Source organism: Neodiprion virginianus, chromosome 7, assembly GCF_021901495.1.
Source record: "Neodiprion virginianus isolate iyNeoVirg1 chromosome 7, iyNeoVirg1.1, whole genome shotgun sequence".
In the NCBI taxonomy this organism is placed as follows: Eukaryota; Metazoa; Arthropoda; class Insecta; order Hymenoptera; family Diprionidae; genus Neodiprion; species Neodiprion virginianus.
This window is the reverse complement of record NC_060883.1, coordinates 12398347-12412811: the sequence shown is the minus strand read 5'-3', so window position 1 is coordinate 12412811 and position 14465 is coordinate 12398347. Positions and strand designations below refer to the sequence as shown.

Genomic DNA, 14465 nt, shown 5'->3' with positions numbered 1-14465 from the left:
ACGAATCGGATATGTAACATTTTACTCAATGAATTTTTTCTAGAAACGTATGTCCCTCTTTATTTTATATCCGACACACAACAAGTATGCGTCTTTATTTTTTAGACAATCGACAGACATGGTACAGTTATAAATTACAAAGCTAAGGTGTAGGCTTGTAGCCCCACGGAAGCGTGTCGGTTGTATTTTGAAACACGATCCGCTTGTCGTCATTCCAGCTCAGTTCCACTTTCTGCTGTTCTACGGTGTATACCTCGTGCTTTCGACTCAATATCAAATGCTGATTTGAGGATAGATTTTCACGGTTCAAAACACATTCCAAATAATCGTTGAAAGTTATTTTTCTCAACGCTGATCCTTTGACACCTTTGGCACGTTTATTATCTTTCTCATCTCCCAAGACTCGGAATGCTTACAACTTAGCTCTTAATCCTACAAATTCCAGCATTATTTTTCCATTATTCTCATCTTTCATCAAGCCGAGAACTTTTTTGTTCGCTAGAGGCATTCCGTAAACGTTGTCAAGCGGATAATCCGACGTGTTGAATTTGTGCAAGTCCTCCTTTATATGTTCGTATATGTCGGGGACGGTAAAATTGTAAATCAAACTGTCGCTGTCCGTATACATCAATTTTGCTCGGTTGCCGAATTTCTGCTTCATGTAATTGTAATGAAAATCGTAGATATATGTTTTAGCCAGATCCATGATGGAGAAACCTGCATACAATGGTTTATTCAACTTGACTTTCGTCTTACTCATTTCAACGATAATTATATCTTTGTCGAAAACGGTGCAGCTGTGAAAATTGGGTTTGGCTATGGTAGCTCTAGCACCGTATCTTCCATCCCATTTCGTGATCAGTCTGACATCTCTATACTTCCTAACATTTTCCATTGTTTTGCCAAAAACTGTGTTGTTCATCAGTTTGTAAAAATTTTTCTCGAATTCGTTCTGAGATTTTTTTCGCAAATCGGTATTCAAATCTATATATTTTTTTAGCCACGGGGTTTGTCTGAATTTGAGAACTCTGTGTATTTTGAGTAATTTTAAACCTAATTGTAAGCATTGTTTCAAAACGCGGTAGTGAACAACGTAGTTTTTCTTGGAAAGTAGCGTGGGCGTCAATTTTGGTTGCTTACTATTCGAGATCGGAGGTATGTAGTGCTCCGGACACAGTGGTAAATCCTTATGAATTTCATGCAGTTCCTCAGGATATTCCAAATCCACCTCCAGTATGTAACCAAACTCCGCATCGTCCGAGATGGTGAGAACGTCGCATTGTCCGAAGTCTGATAACCATTCGAAGGAACTGTATGGCAGAGCAAAGCTCATAGCAGCACCGTACAAATTATTAACGTCAAAGTACATGAGATAAGATTCTTCGACCTCAGGATCGAATTCCTCTCCCATATATCTATCGTTGGCCTTTGCGTATCTGTTCGAACACTGTGACACACCACCTCGAATACCCTTTTCGATAAACATAACCATGTCTATGTCGGTGAGAAGCTCGAGTTCGATGCCTGTACATTTTAACATTGCATCAAACGACAGACCGGGCGCTGTGTAGTAATGTAACGGGTCCAGTTTGTACGTCGTCCAACAATTCTGTCGAAAATTTTGAAAAACGTCGGCCAGTAAAAACACGTCCGTCTGTAAATACAAGTCCGAATACTCTCCCAAAGTTTGAACGTTAAAAGTTTGCCAAACTTTACATGCATGTGCATAGTCGTCGTCTGATATATCCTGATCATTTAATTTTGAGTAAAATTGTTGTTTGGATGGTAACCGTCTGTCCTCGAGTGTCTTCCAACTGTCTATGTATTCGTACGGGAACACTCCTTTTCTGGTCAATAATTGAAATTTATCTGAGCTATGATAAAATTTTCGTGTGATTGATTTCTGATCATCACCGAGATACATTGCTAATTTCTCAAGACTGCTGGGCATGAAACGGTACGAATCTACGAATCTAAACTTTATATCTGTCCCCTCGACATATTTTGTAAAAGAAATGTACTTTTCTTTGTTTACGGGTAGAAGCTCAATTGTGCCCTCGAACGATGTAGCCAGTGCTTTGATCAGAAAATGTGAATCGTAACCCGACAGATTGTGGAATATCACTGGGATAATGTGCGAATTTTGGTAATTTAGATTGCAACCTCGGTGTGCAGCACCACGGTACTTTCCCGTGAAATGGCAGTGATCACGATGTTTTACGTCTGCGAGTAAACGGTTTTTCACAAATGTGACACACTGTTGTTGAGTGAAATTCGTTGATTTGATTGAAATTTAGTGGTTCCATCGGTACAACAGTCTTGTAGTATCCCTCTAACGAATGTGCCAATTCCGCTAACTCGTTCACAAACCATTGAACGCAAGTCTCTCCACGATTAATTTTGAAATTCGAAAGCGAATCGTCAAACGCACAATGTAGATAGTAAGCTATACTATACGGAAGATGCTTCTGATAAATTGTTCTTGTACCCATCTTTTTAAGCGTAGGTTCCAGTAAATATTCGAGATCCGCGTAAATGCAGAATGGAACGGTTTCTTTATGCTCGAAATTTTTGAATTTCAGTATTTTTTCCTCATCTGTAGGTAGAATAACTTTGGTTTTGTTTAAATTCATGCAATCAGCTCGGTGCTTCAACAAACATCTTTCGAAATTAAAATGAGACAGACACCTATCGCACAACCACGTCTGATGTGCGCGTTTGGAAATTTGGGAACTTGTCAACCGCGATAAATTTCGAATCCATGCAAAATGATGTGTTACATTCTTTTCAATATTTTCTATACTATTATCATCATCGTCGTTTTCAGACTCTATTACTAAAAGATGGATTGTAGGTTTATCAGACTCATTCTGACTCAGGTGAATCGGTACTATTTCACTTTTTTTCCGATCACCTTGGTCTATACCGTAAACGTTAATTGAAAGACCGTTAAGCTTCTCAAATTTTGAAATCTGGTCTAAAGACATTGGAAAATGCAAACCGTCGTATTTTAGCACTGAGCTGAAATGTGGATACGAAGTAATTTTACTGGGATTGTAGTTGTCGGCTGGGAACAGAGCTGCGGTGACCGACCAGAGAAAGCAGTAAGAGTCGCTGTTACGGATGTTGACGACAGCCTTCTTATCTTAAATATCTTTGGGTAGTGGTGTGTATGTGAAGACACCGCCTCGTAGTGGTACGTACTTGTTGATATTCACAGTCAAATTGATTATTTCAGTCAGCGACCAGCCCGAATCCTTTTCCTGGAAATCTTCCACCTTTTTCAACAAACGCTCCGTCGCGTTTTCGATGAACCATTCGTTGATATCCGTTGTCTGGAGGATGATTTCATTTCTTGTATTAAAAAATTTGATCTCTTCCACCATGCGATCATCTTTTCTAACTTCAAATTTACAAGCCAGGTTGGCTTTCAAGCTCCTGTCTTTCTTCAGAGCGTTTTTCAGTCTCGTCACAGCTAGTACCTTTGCGTGTTCTAGAAATCTCTCCACATCTTTATGCTTCAAATTGACGATGGATCCAGTTCGAATTCTCCTCTCGAAAGCTGATTCCAAATCCTCCCACCGTACCCGATCGCTTCTTCGTCGGCTTCGTAATCCGTCACCCACTTTTTGAAATTGTTCAAATTTGACTGTCAACGATTTCAGAATTCCGATTGTAGTCAAAATTCTTGTCTACTCCCCGATCGTTGAGGCGTTGTTGCGTAAGATTTCATTCAAAAGCCTGATATTTTGGGTTCCGAATCGAATCCATTTTGCAATTTCTGCCGGCGACGATTTTTCCGATAAAATCTTGAACGCCGATTCCATATCATCGATCAATCTCAAACACTTCGCGGATTCCATCTTGAGCTCTTTTCTCACGTATACTTGACTGGTTGTGACGTAATGATCGTTTGCAGTGATGAGCGTCCTTTTTATAGGGCAGCTGTACGGATGCGCGCGCACCTTTTGGCATTCCAACAGCGATGGTAACCCAACACCGCAGATCCATGACTTTGAATGTACCGCGACTATCGGTCGACCTTGGATATCAAACCGACATCCGAGTAAGTGAAAAACAATTCTCGGAATCGTCCGACGAGTTTCGACGGTGAGCGGCATGCGGTCAAAGGATTTTAGACAAAACAATGCGTTCGACAAGTTTCGACTTGACGGTGAGCGGCACGCGGTCAAAGGATTTCGGAGCGACGTTGAATTTGGGACAAACAATTCTCGGAACTATTAATTTTGGAATGTCACGGGGCTGATAAGGTGGGAAAGGAATGTGGGGTGGTTGATATTACACATCAGCAGTCCTATCGTGGGAAAGGAATTCGGAGTGGTTAATGTTACACATCAGCAGTCATATCGTGGGAGAAGAATGCGGGATGTGACGTCATCGCGAAAAAGGGTTTGAGTCTGGGCTACGCGGAGCGGAAAAGGGTTTGAGTCTGGGCTGCGCGGAGCGCCTCGGTGGGCTGTGCGGAGCGGCTCGGTCGGTAAAGAAGGTGTTTGTACTCAGAACCGGCCTTGCTATACTACTGCGCCACGTCGAAAATTACGATTTTCGCACTTTCTTGCAATGCTTTTACTATTTTGATCAGGCCTTGAGAAAAAGTTGTCTGAATAGCTATAGAATATCGAGATTTGTCTTCTCAATATCACTTTACCCAACATTCAACCTGGCCACTCTGTATATGAGAGCATTGAGTTGATGAATCGTCGTATTTTAGGGCTAAATAAAAATGTTGTAAGAATTTTTGTTGAAATATTTCCACTGTTCATCAACAAGTCTAATCGTAAATCAGATATTCTGAATAAAATACAATGCTGGCGATAATTATAATAATAATATGAAGGATCGAAAAATTCTTATTAGAACGTCGTTCGTGGCTGCATATCATTACGGAATACGTTACTAGTCGCAATTAATAGTCACTATTTTGAACAAATATGTGAGAGAAATTGTTTGATGCTGTCATCCTTAAATATGAAAGTATGCCTTGCAACTAAATATTTATGGTGGAGACGATATCTTGTCCTCGTTGCTGTTTTCATCTGCAATTGGATAAACATTTTCCACGTTAAATAATTTTTTCAGCATTTGCGCGGATCGAATTATTTTTGATGAGTACTAGCCGTAAAATAGGTGGTATACAAGAACGGCTACATGAGATCGATATCTAATTGATGGCAAGCCATTGGTACAACAGCAACAGTACCCTTTGATTCCATTGATACCAGCATCATTCTCATCGTAATGTATACATTTTTGATTGATATGTCTTCATTTTATTGAAAATTTCATGATGCTGGGTTCTTCCTTCAGATAACACAATAGAAGCGAATGATCTCCTCCAAGAATTTTTCGTATTTAGGACATAGGCTCGAAAAGTTAATAGGATCAAGTGACGAGGACAATGTATCATCAGAAAAAAAAATTGTTACGACTAATATTTAGCAATGAAATACGACATTTCATCAACTCAATTCTCTCATATACAAGATGCCTGAGCTGAATGTTAGGTATAGTGATATTGAAAAGGCAAATTTCGATATTCTTTAGTTATTTAGACAACTTTTTTTCAAGACCTAGTCAAAATAGTAAAAGCATCGCAAAAAAGGGCAAAAATCGTAATTTTCGCAGTCGCGCACAACTCACAAAAATCTTAAATCATTCGTGAGGGTGATATACCCTTGAAGAAATAAAATGAAAAAAAAAGTTTTGCTACATCGACCAAATTTCGAACTATAACGATTTTTAATCTCTAGAATTTTTATCAGAACCTTTGGAGTGGCCCTTCGCGCCCAAATTGATTCACATAAGAGGTCTTCTAGTAATGGAATTCTGTAATTTTTTTCATAAGCATCCGTCAATCGAGTCTTGAGATCAAAAAAACGTATGCGATCGGAGGACATCCGCTGGGAACGAAGTTCAGTCGTAGAAGTAGACATCCGTAATGAAAAATGCGTGACGCTAGCGCACTCTCTCTCTATCTACAGCTTTTGCTCTTCGTTCAGTGCCTGAGCGTCGTTTGTTCCCGTGTCATTGCGATCTCCATGCGAGCCGCGCTTGAACGACTCGTCTCCGCAGGAATGCCAAATCTCGCGTAGACGAGGAGGCGAGCGCGCATTATTCATTTTTTAAAAAACAGTCCAGTTCGGTCGCCCGTCTAGTGACGATCGTCAGTGACGTCGTGCGCGAGAGAGCCCGTGCGTACTCTCGTACCACGACCATAAACGAGAGGCCCAAATCTACTGTCGTACACGTTCGCCCTACGGAGTAAGGTAGATGAGTACGGCCCGAGTATCTTTCATTTTACACGGGACCGAGTGCCCATACACACATACCAAGGGTCTTGCACCCTTTCACCATACAACAAGCCCAAGCGCTGTTGGTGTACTACCAACACGAGAGGACCAAATATACTCTCATATACGTTCGCTCGTCGGAGTAAGGCAAATACAAATCATACGAAATTCGATCGAATCGAATAGAACAAAAAATCGCAATACAAAACGCATTCGAGATCGCGGTGGCATGAGCCAAACAGGCGGTAACAGGCATTTACACATTCATATACACAATCGACACATTTACGTGTGCGACACACGCTTTAATACGTTCACAAATAAACGTTCATACGTCGTGGGTTTTTATGCCGCAAGGCTTTTCCCACAAGAGCCAATAAACATTCATAATTCGATGGCTCAAACGCAAGAGTTTTTTATTCAAGAAAACCTCAACCTCTGTCCTTCATACTAATAAAAAAGGTTCAATTCAAAACTACGAGGCAACTTCGCCTATGAAGAAGCTTCGATAATACACTCTTTAACAGTAAGTAACAGTCTCATTCTAGATCGACTCCTGCATTTTAAGATTCTGTGCTGCTGCCTTCTGCCTTCGGAAGTTTTGTCTTTCAGACTTGGGCACGAACAATATATCCGACTATCTCGGCACAATTCATCTGGTCCGCCGTGAATGCATTTACGTGCAGTTCGTGAGTAAAATCAACTCATTTCATTCTAACCTCCAAATCTCCGTCTCACACCTACGTACAAGTATGATTGTGTGAGGGGGCCTTGTCTATCACTTTGTCTTGGGCATGCGCACTTCGATCGGGCTTACCACTCTCTTCCCACCTGCCGCTCATTATCGATCGACCGGTTTTGCGATCAATACTCTACACCTCTGCGCTCCACTTTATCGACCATCAAAGGAACATTGACTTATCATCGGCCAACGGAACTCTTACATATCGACCGAGCCTTCCCGCTTTCTCAATGGAATTCGATATGTCTCTGGGTTCTATCTTATTATCTCTCAACTGAGCTCTTCATTGCCGGCTACCTACGATATCTGTACACACTCGAATTTTTCAACGTTCTGCAAGTATTTGTCACGATCGAACTTGTAGCTACCTAGCGACAACGCGACAAAGAAGGCAGACAAGAAAAAGATGGCAGAAATACCAGCCACACGCCAAGTGTACTCCTCTGTGATAATGATGAAATTAAGTATATTAAAGAGTAATAAAGTGTTCATTTATTACAGTATTCTCTTATCTTTAACAGTGTCTCAGGTTTGTAAAATTTGTGATATCAGAGTCATGCGCAGAGAATTAATACGATGCATAGTTACATTATATCAAAGTACGAAATTGATCCGCTAAATGTAGAATTAGCCAGTAAATTGATGTGCGATTCCTGCTCTCTGCAATGTTCTATGCAACGATAATCTATTACTCCCCGTTCCCCCACTGGCTCCTTGGATCATTCTAAATCTTCCGAACTGTCTTCTCTTGGCTAAATGGCGAAACAGCTGCAACATTCAAATCATAAATTTAACACTGAGCTCTCGTCAATTACAAACTCGATGTGAGTAAATTTTGCAGAAACTCGCCGTGAAATTTCGTGACTCAGTCCATCTCATCCCTTCGAGAAGATGTATTAAAATTGACGACTGCACAAGAGAGCATTTCATGTAGTCTCAGTGCTCTCGAAAATCATGCACTGATCTCCGAAACGGAAACTGCAAATCTGAGAGATGAGCAGGCACGGATTTGATCTCCGGTTGAGCAAATTTCGAGCAGAGCATCGTCCACATACTTCATGCCTCCATCTGCTGAATTGATACTCGGTGGCATTCCGTCTGATGTTTCTCTATCCGAAGAAGAAATCGTAAACAATTTCTCTCATCTCTCTAAATTGAGCGACTCATGTCGGACATTCTCAAAATTCGTGAAGCTTTCAAGAGAGATATTCAAGCTGTGGGATCCGCGATACAACAACACTCCCGTGCTCGATCAAAGCTTTCATTCATTGTCAAAATGAATTCCACAGGTATTCGTGATTTCATTATTGAAAAGAAGCGGGCCGAGAAATCTCTCACGTGTCGTGAGATTTTTTTGATGGATTGTTCCAATCCCATTTTCATTAATGAACTGTTACCACGTGATACCAATCAATTACTGAAACAGACTGCGGCACTAGCACTCAGTCGAGGATATAAACATGTATGGTGGAGATTCGGAGCGATCAACGTACGTCGTAACGATGGTGCTAATATTATTGTAATAAATTCAAAAGCTGACCATGCCAGGCTCACCTGACTTCCATCTCGCTCTCCGACCGCTACTACTGAAACGAATACAAATATTACCAACCAATCAGCTCTCAAAGTCCTATCCTTTGATGCAAACTCGCTCGTTCGACATTCCGAACAAATAATAATTGCACACGTTGCAATGAATTTCTTTCATATGGTTGCGATCACCGAGACGTGGCTGCATGAAAATATTTCAGATAATCTAATTAAAATTGAGAATTATAATCTAGTCAGAAATGATCCGTTGGGAAAGCGCGGTGGAGGAGTGGCATGCTACATTTATAATTCACTTCGTTTTCAAGTATTACATCTCTCTCCTGCGGATTTCTCGACATGCCAGAATTTATCATCCTAGGCATCAGAAACTCTCTAAATAAAACTCTATTATTTTCCTGCATATACAGGCGACCGAAAGGAAACTTATTTCATGGTTTTTCTGATATATTCTCCCGTCTCTCTCTGTCGTATAACAATATAATCATCACTGGTGATCTAAATTGTAATCTACTGAGTTCAAATTTCGAATCGGCAGCACTGTGTGACTTTGCGTTGGCACACAGTTTGTTTATTCCCGACTCTGAGGCTACTTTCCACTCGGGGTCTGCTGATAATTGGCTAGATGTGGTGATTGTTGACTGTCGTTCAAAGATTTCAGAATTTATAAAGTCAGATGCGCCGTTCATCGCAGGATACGATTTACTAGTGTTTACCTACAATTTTGCCGTAGGCGCTCCTCAAAAACAGCTGATCCGTAGACGAGACATTAAACATTTTAATCACACACTGTATGTCAACGCATTGATAGAGTCCTGCAAGCTCGATCGCAATATTCTGTGTGACTATAGTTCCGATCATAATATTGTTATTCATGATTTCGCAGATGCATTTTTGAACGTACGCAAGCAGTTATTGGACGAACATGCCCCGTTCAAAACCAGGACGATTGATAAATCGATCGCGCCGTGGTTAACCAACTCCTGAAAACAAAAATTATCATTGGAAATAACTTGTATCGCCGTGTACGTAGGTTAGGAGGATCACTAAACATATCTATCTATCGTGATTATCGTAACTCTTTATCCACCGAGCTAAAATTGGCAAAAAACTTTTCTTTGAGCGTAAGCTCTCGATGATCACAGATCCTTCTTACCTGTAAAAGCAGCTTGCGTACTCAGGGCTGACCAAACCTTGTGGATTCTCCCCCTTTTCCTTTTTCCCAGCTGAAGACTTAAATACATTTTTTGCCAATATTTTTCTCACTCGCCTTACCCGGATGCTTTCTGCTCTCAGCTAGTTGAACCTCTTCCTCAAAACCATCCTATCTTCAATTTCTCACATATTTCACCTGAAGTCATACACGAAGCTATTACCGAGACTAATTCTGACTCTCTCTCGCAAAGTCCTGATGGAATTCCGCTTTTCTCTATATGTAAACGAGTTAGCAGATTTTGTTATACCTTTCTCAACATCAATTTTCAATGTTGAATAATATTATTCTTGGATATCAAGGTCGTGAACATCAAAACACTTTTTTTGTGTTTACGTTTCAGCCCTGATGGGGGCCCTCCTCAGATCAATTCATTTAAAACATCTGTCACGAACAGAAATAATAAAATAATGTACAACTCAGTTATAACAAAATTAAATATGAAAGGTTTAGGTAATAAGCACGGATCTTTATGCAAATATGAATGAGAGGAATTACCTGTTGTGAACTGGCAATTTCAATTACCGAAGAAAAGGAACCACTAGTATGTAGTGAATGCGTGTTCGAATAATCAAATGAGACACAAAAGTTAATTTTTTTGAAAAAAAACAAAAAAAAAAACTACGACAGCGATACGAAACTCCTAAGCATTCATCCTTATTGTTAATTTAATAAAAACACACAGCGACCGTTTTAGGTCTTGAGTCTGGAGCACTTTTGAACATGTGGAACGTCCAGTGTGTAGTGGGGGGAGACCGATATTAGTCATCATCAGAGCACGCGCAGAGTCAACGGGTTAAATAGAAACCAGAATTTGTTAAGAAGGTAGAATCGAGAGCAAGCTCAGTCGGTAATAGATATTCACGATGGGTGTATCACAGAGGTGTAAATAGTACTCAGATGTTCAATATCTTATTTTCGATTGACAGAATTGGGATGTGCAACAATATTGCACATTTCTAACGATAACCTATTGTAATACAATGGTTCAACGTCAATAATGCTGGCTTGAGAATAATTGAATGAATGGTCGAAATCGATGGCATGCTTCGTCAGTGCAGTATAATTACCCACATGTTCATGGATATTGCGTTTATGTTCAATTATCCTGGTGTGTAGTTGCCTACTTGTTTGACCTATGTAGGACATCTTGCATTGGTTGCAGGGAATTTTGTAGACTACACAAGAACGCATACACGGGGGTGAAGGGTCCTTACCAGAATCAAACATAGAGGATAGATCATGTGCACTTTTACCCACAAATTGGATTTTATACTCAGAAAATATTCTGTTCAGTGACTCAAACAACCCCGCAACGTATGGGAGGGAAACAAAGTTTTTTTGATTAACTTGTGCACCAGATGCATCATTATTATTGTTGGAACTGATCGATGACAAGATGGAATCATATCTGACATGTATATGTTTGTTGTGCAGACGAGATGGATAGTCATTTTTACGTAGTACCTGATGAATCAAGGACAAATTTTTGTTATGAAATTCCATACTTGAAAGTCGAATGGCTCTATCAACCCAACAATAAATCGTTCCAATTTTGTAAGATCGGGGATGATGAGAATGAAAATTTAAGTACCTTTGTGACCAGGTAGCCTTATGGAATTAGTTAGTTTTGATGAGCTGGTTATCATTAATGATCAGAACATCCAAAAAGCTAATTCGATGATTACACTCTATTTTCAAGGTGAATTGTAATTTTGGATGGAATTGGTTGAAGACAGATAGCATTTCCGCAACTTTATCAGAAGGGACAGCTGTGATTATGTCATCTACATATCTGAAATATAAAGGAGGCTTGAAGTCCAGTTTGTTGAGACAATATTGTTCAAGATCATCCAAAACCAAATCCGACAAAACTGGCGAGAGAGGCGAGCCCATCGGTAAACCATAAGTTTGAGCATAGTTGCTCTGATTAAATTTAAAAATGGCAGCCTTAAAACAGATGTGTAATGCTTTTATGAGTTCATTAAGTGGGACAGGAATCTTGTCCACCAACTGATGCCAACGCTGCTTTACCGCGTTGTTTGCTAGATCTTGTGGAACATTGGTAAACAATGACACAACATCCAGCGAAACCAACACATGATCGGGTGGGAGACGAAAGTTCCTGATAGATTTAACCAGAGCAAAACTATCTCTTACACGTGACAGAGGAGGGACAATGTTGTTACCAATCCATTTACTAAGGAAGCGAGCTAGATTGATGGTAGGACTGTCTGTGAACGAAACTATAATTCTTACCGGTGTATCCGGTTTATGAATTTTCGGTAGCCCGTAGGCTCTAGGTGGTAAACAATCAGTTTTTGCAATTTGCCGTCTGCGAAACGAAGTTCTTCTTTCCGCGTTTTTCGCAACATACAGAGAATGAAGATGTGATCGATCTAGCCCAAAAATGCTTGTATCGAATTCGAAAAAATTCAACAAAAAGGTAACAGAACTGGGAACATTTTCTGAGAATTCACGATTTATCAGCGGATAATTAGGGCAGTGGTAAAAAAAAAGATTAAAAATCACGAAAAATCAATGCTTTTCTTATGGGAAAAAGTAAGGCTTCCTAGCGGTGGGTAAATATGGAGGGAAATTTTTTTTAAAATAATAACTTTTTCTTTAATTATTACGAACCAATTTGGTGGGTGAGACCATTAAAATTCGATTTTGGCCTTCTTAAGGACAAATCTAAGGTATACGATTTATTTCTAATGCCCGCAGGGACGAGCCCATCTCTCCCTATAGAGAGCGTTTGGCGTGACTTCGGGTTGCCCTGAGACGCAAATATTTTCTTGGCATTGTGATGTACCAATTACTACGGAATGAAGTCCCGTTTTACCTGCAACAGTTTTTCACACCAGCTGCACCTCCATTGCACCCCTCTCGAGCCGCCATCCCACCTTCTTTCCTTATCCCTTCGCATCGTACCTCAATCCTACAAAAATCCTTCGCTCTGTCCTCAATTTATTTCTGGCATTCTCTTTCCTCCCATATTACCTCTGTGACGTCTTTAATCTCTTTTAAACAACGCCTCTATAATTATTTACTACAAAATTCGACTTGAAGTTTGAAACATGATCTCCGTGCCCGGCACTGTGAACGGTAACATGACATGATTTTAAAGCATTCAGTAGTAGTGCATCTTCATCTTTAGAATGGTAATAAGTATGCTCTGGTATGTAAGCTATTAGCTTGAGAGATATCTACTATAAATCTTACTTTCAGCGCCGTTTGACCATCTATTTCATCATTATTTTTGTTTTTTTTTTTATTTTTTTTTTATTTTCATTTGTAATTCTATTTCTCTTAATTTTATATTTTTGTTTATATAGAGTCTCTCGCAGCTATATTACGAATTTCTTATTGTATCTCTTACTTTATTATGTTTTCTTTGTATTTTCATTTTTTACCTCTTTATTTTGTATATTTTTCCTTGTTTGCCTATGGTTGCATTAGCGTGGCATAATAAATTTATCATTCATTCGTCCATTCATTCTCTCTCTTTCTTTTATATACGAATGTATGCGTGCGTGCGAGTGTCGAGATTCGAGCAGCGAGCATCGTGCGCGGCCGGTTGTACAACCTCAAAAATCATAATGGGAACTGCAGCAAGTATGTGTAATACAAACTTACAAAAGTAAGTAAATAAGATTTTATAACTTGATACAAGTATTTACTGACTATATACGTTTAATGTATATGTGATTCGAGTGTTCACTATTTACTATTCACATACATTACAGAGAGACAAAAGTGAAATCACGTGCTCAGCGTCAAAAAGAGTGTGGAGTGAGAAAAAAAAGATGAACAACTTATGCAGCAGTTAGTGGAAGTTGTACTCCCTACCATTTACTGAAATTAATTTCGATTACTATTTTTATTTGTCTGCCCTGAAAAGTATGCACAATCTTCTTCCTGATTTATATTCTCTCATTTATACTTATAGCTAACAACATGTTAAATATGCTTTCATCCTTCCATTCAGGGATTCACTCATTCTCTACATAAATTATGGACAATAGGTGTATATAGGCGTGAAATTGTAAACATAAAACATCTTCTCCCATCAGCGTCAGTATATAAATAAATAATATTTGTAAATAATATCTACCATTGCAAAGTGTGTTTTTTAATTACGGATTACTTCTCTTCAATCTTCAATCGTTGTTCCGCGGCAGGTAGTTAATGGCGACATGCCCGTGGATATTCCATTGTTTTATTTAAATTTTTGAAGATTTGTCTCCCGATAATTTAGACTTCAACGTGCTGACGTGATATTGCACCACTATATCCGTTGAATTTAACACCTTCTGTTTCAATGAGGAACCGTTCGAGAGAGAGTGTTGAGTTTCATCTTCCAGAAGAAATGTGGGATGAACCACGGTATATAACACGTGATTGCTTTATGAGCCAAATCTCCTTTGGTCTTTGCTTTGACTTTACCCGCGGTATACTTAAATCGTTACAAATTAGTAAGTGCGTAGGTATCTGTGCTGTAGCGTGGCGTTTTAGAACAGCCCGTCACCCCGTCACAAGGGCACACAAATAAAGCGAACTCTCGGAAAACGCGTCTCTGGTGGAGTACTCCAAATGAACTCGATACAAAATAGGTAATAACTACTAGTAATTAATTCTTTATTTGTGA

At 39.6% G+C, this 14465-nt stretch overlaps 1 protein-coding gene across 2 annotated transcripts in view; it reads right to left on the bottom strand.

Moving 5' to 3' along the window:
* Window positions 1–14465, bottom strand: part of LOC124309248 (regulating synaptic membrane exocytosis protein 1) — a 1429783-nt gene that overhangs the window by 225982 nt on the left and 1189336 nt on the right. The window lies entirely within an intron of this gene.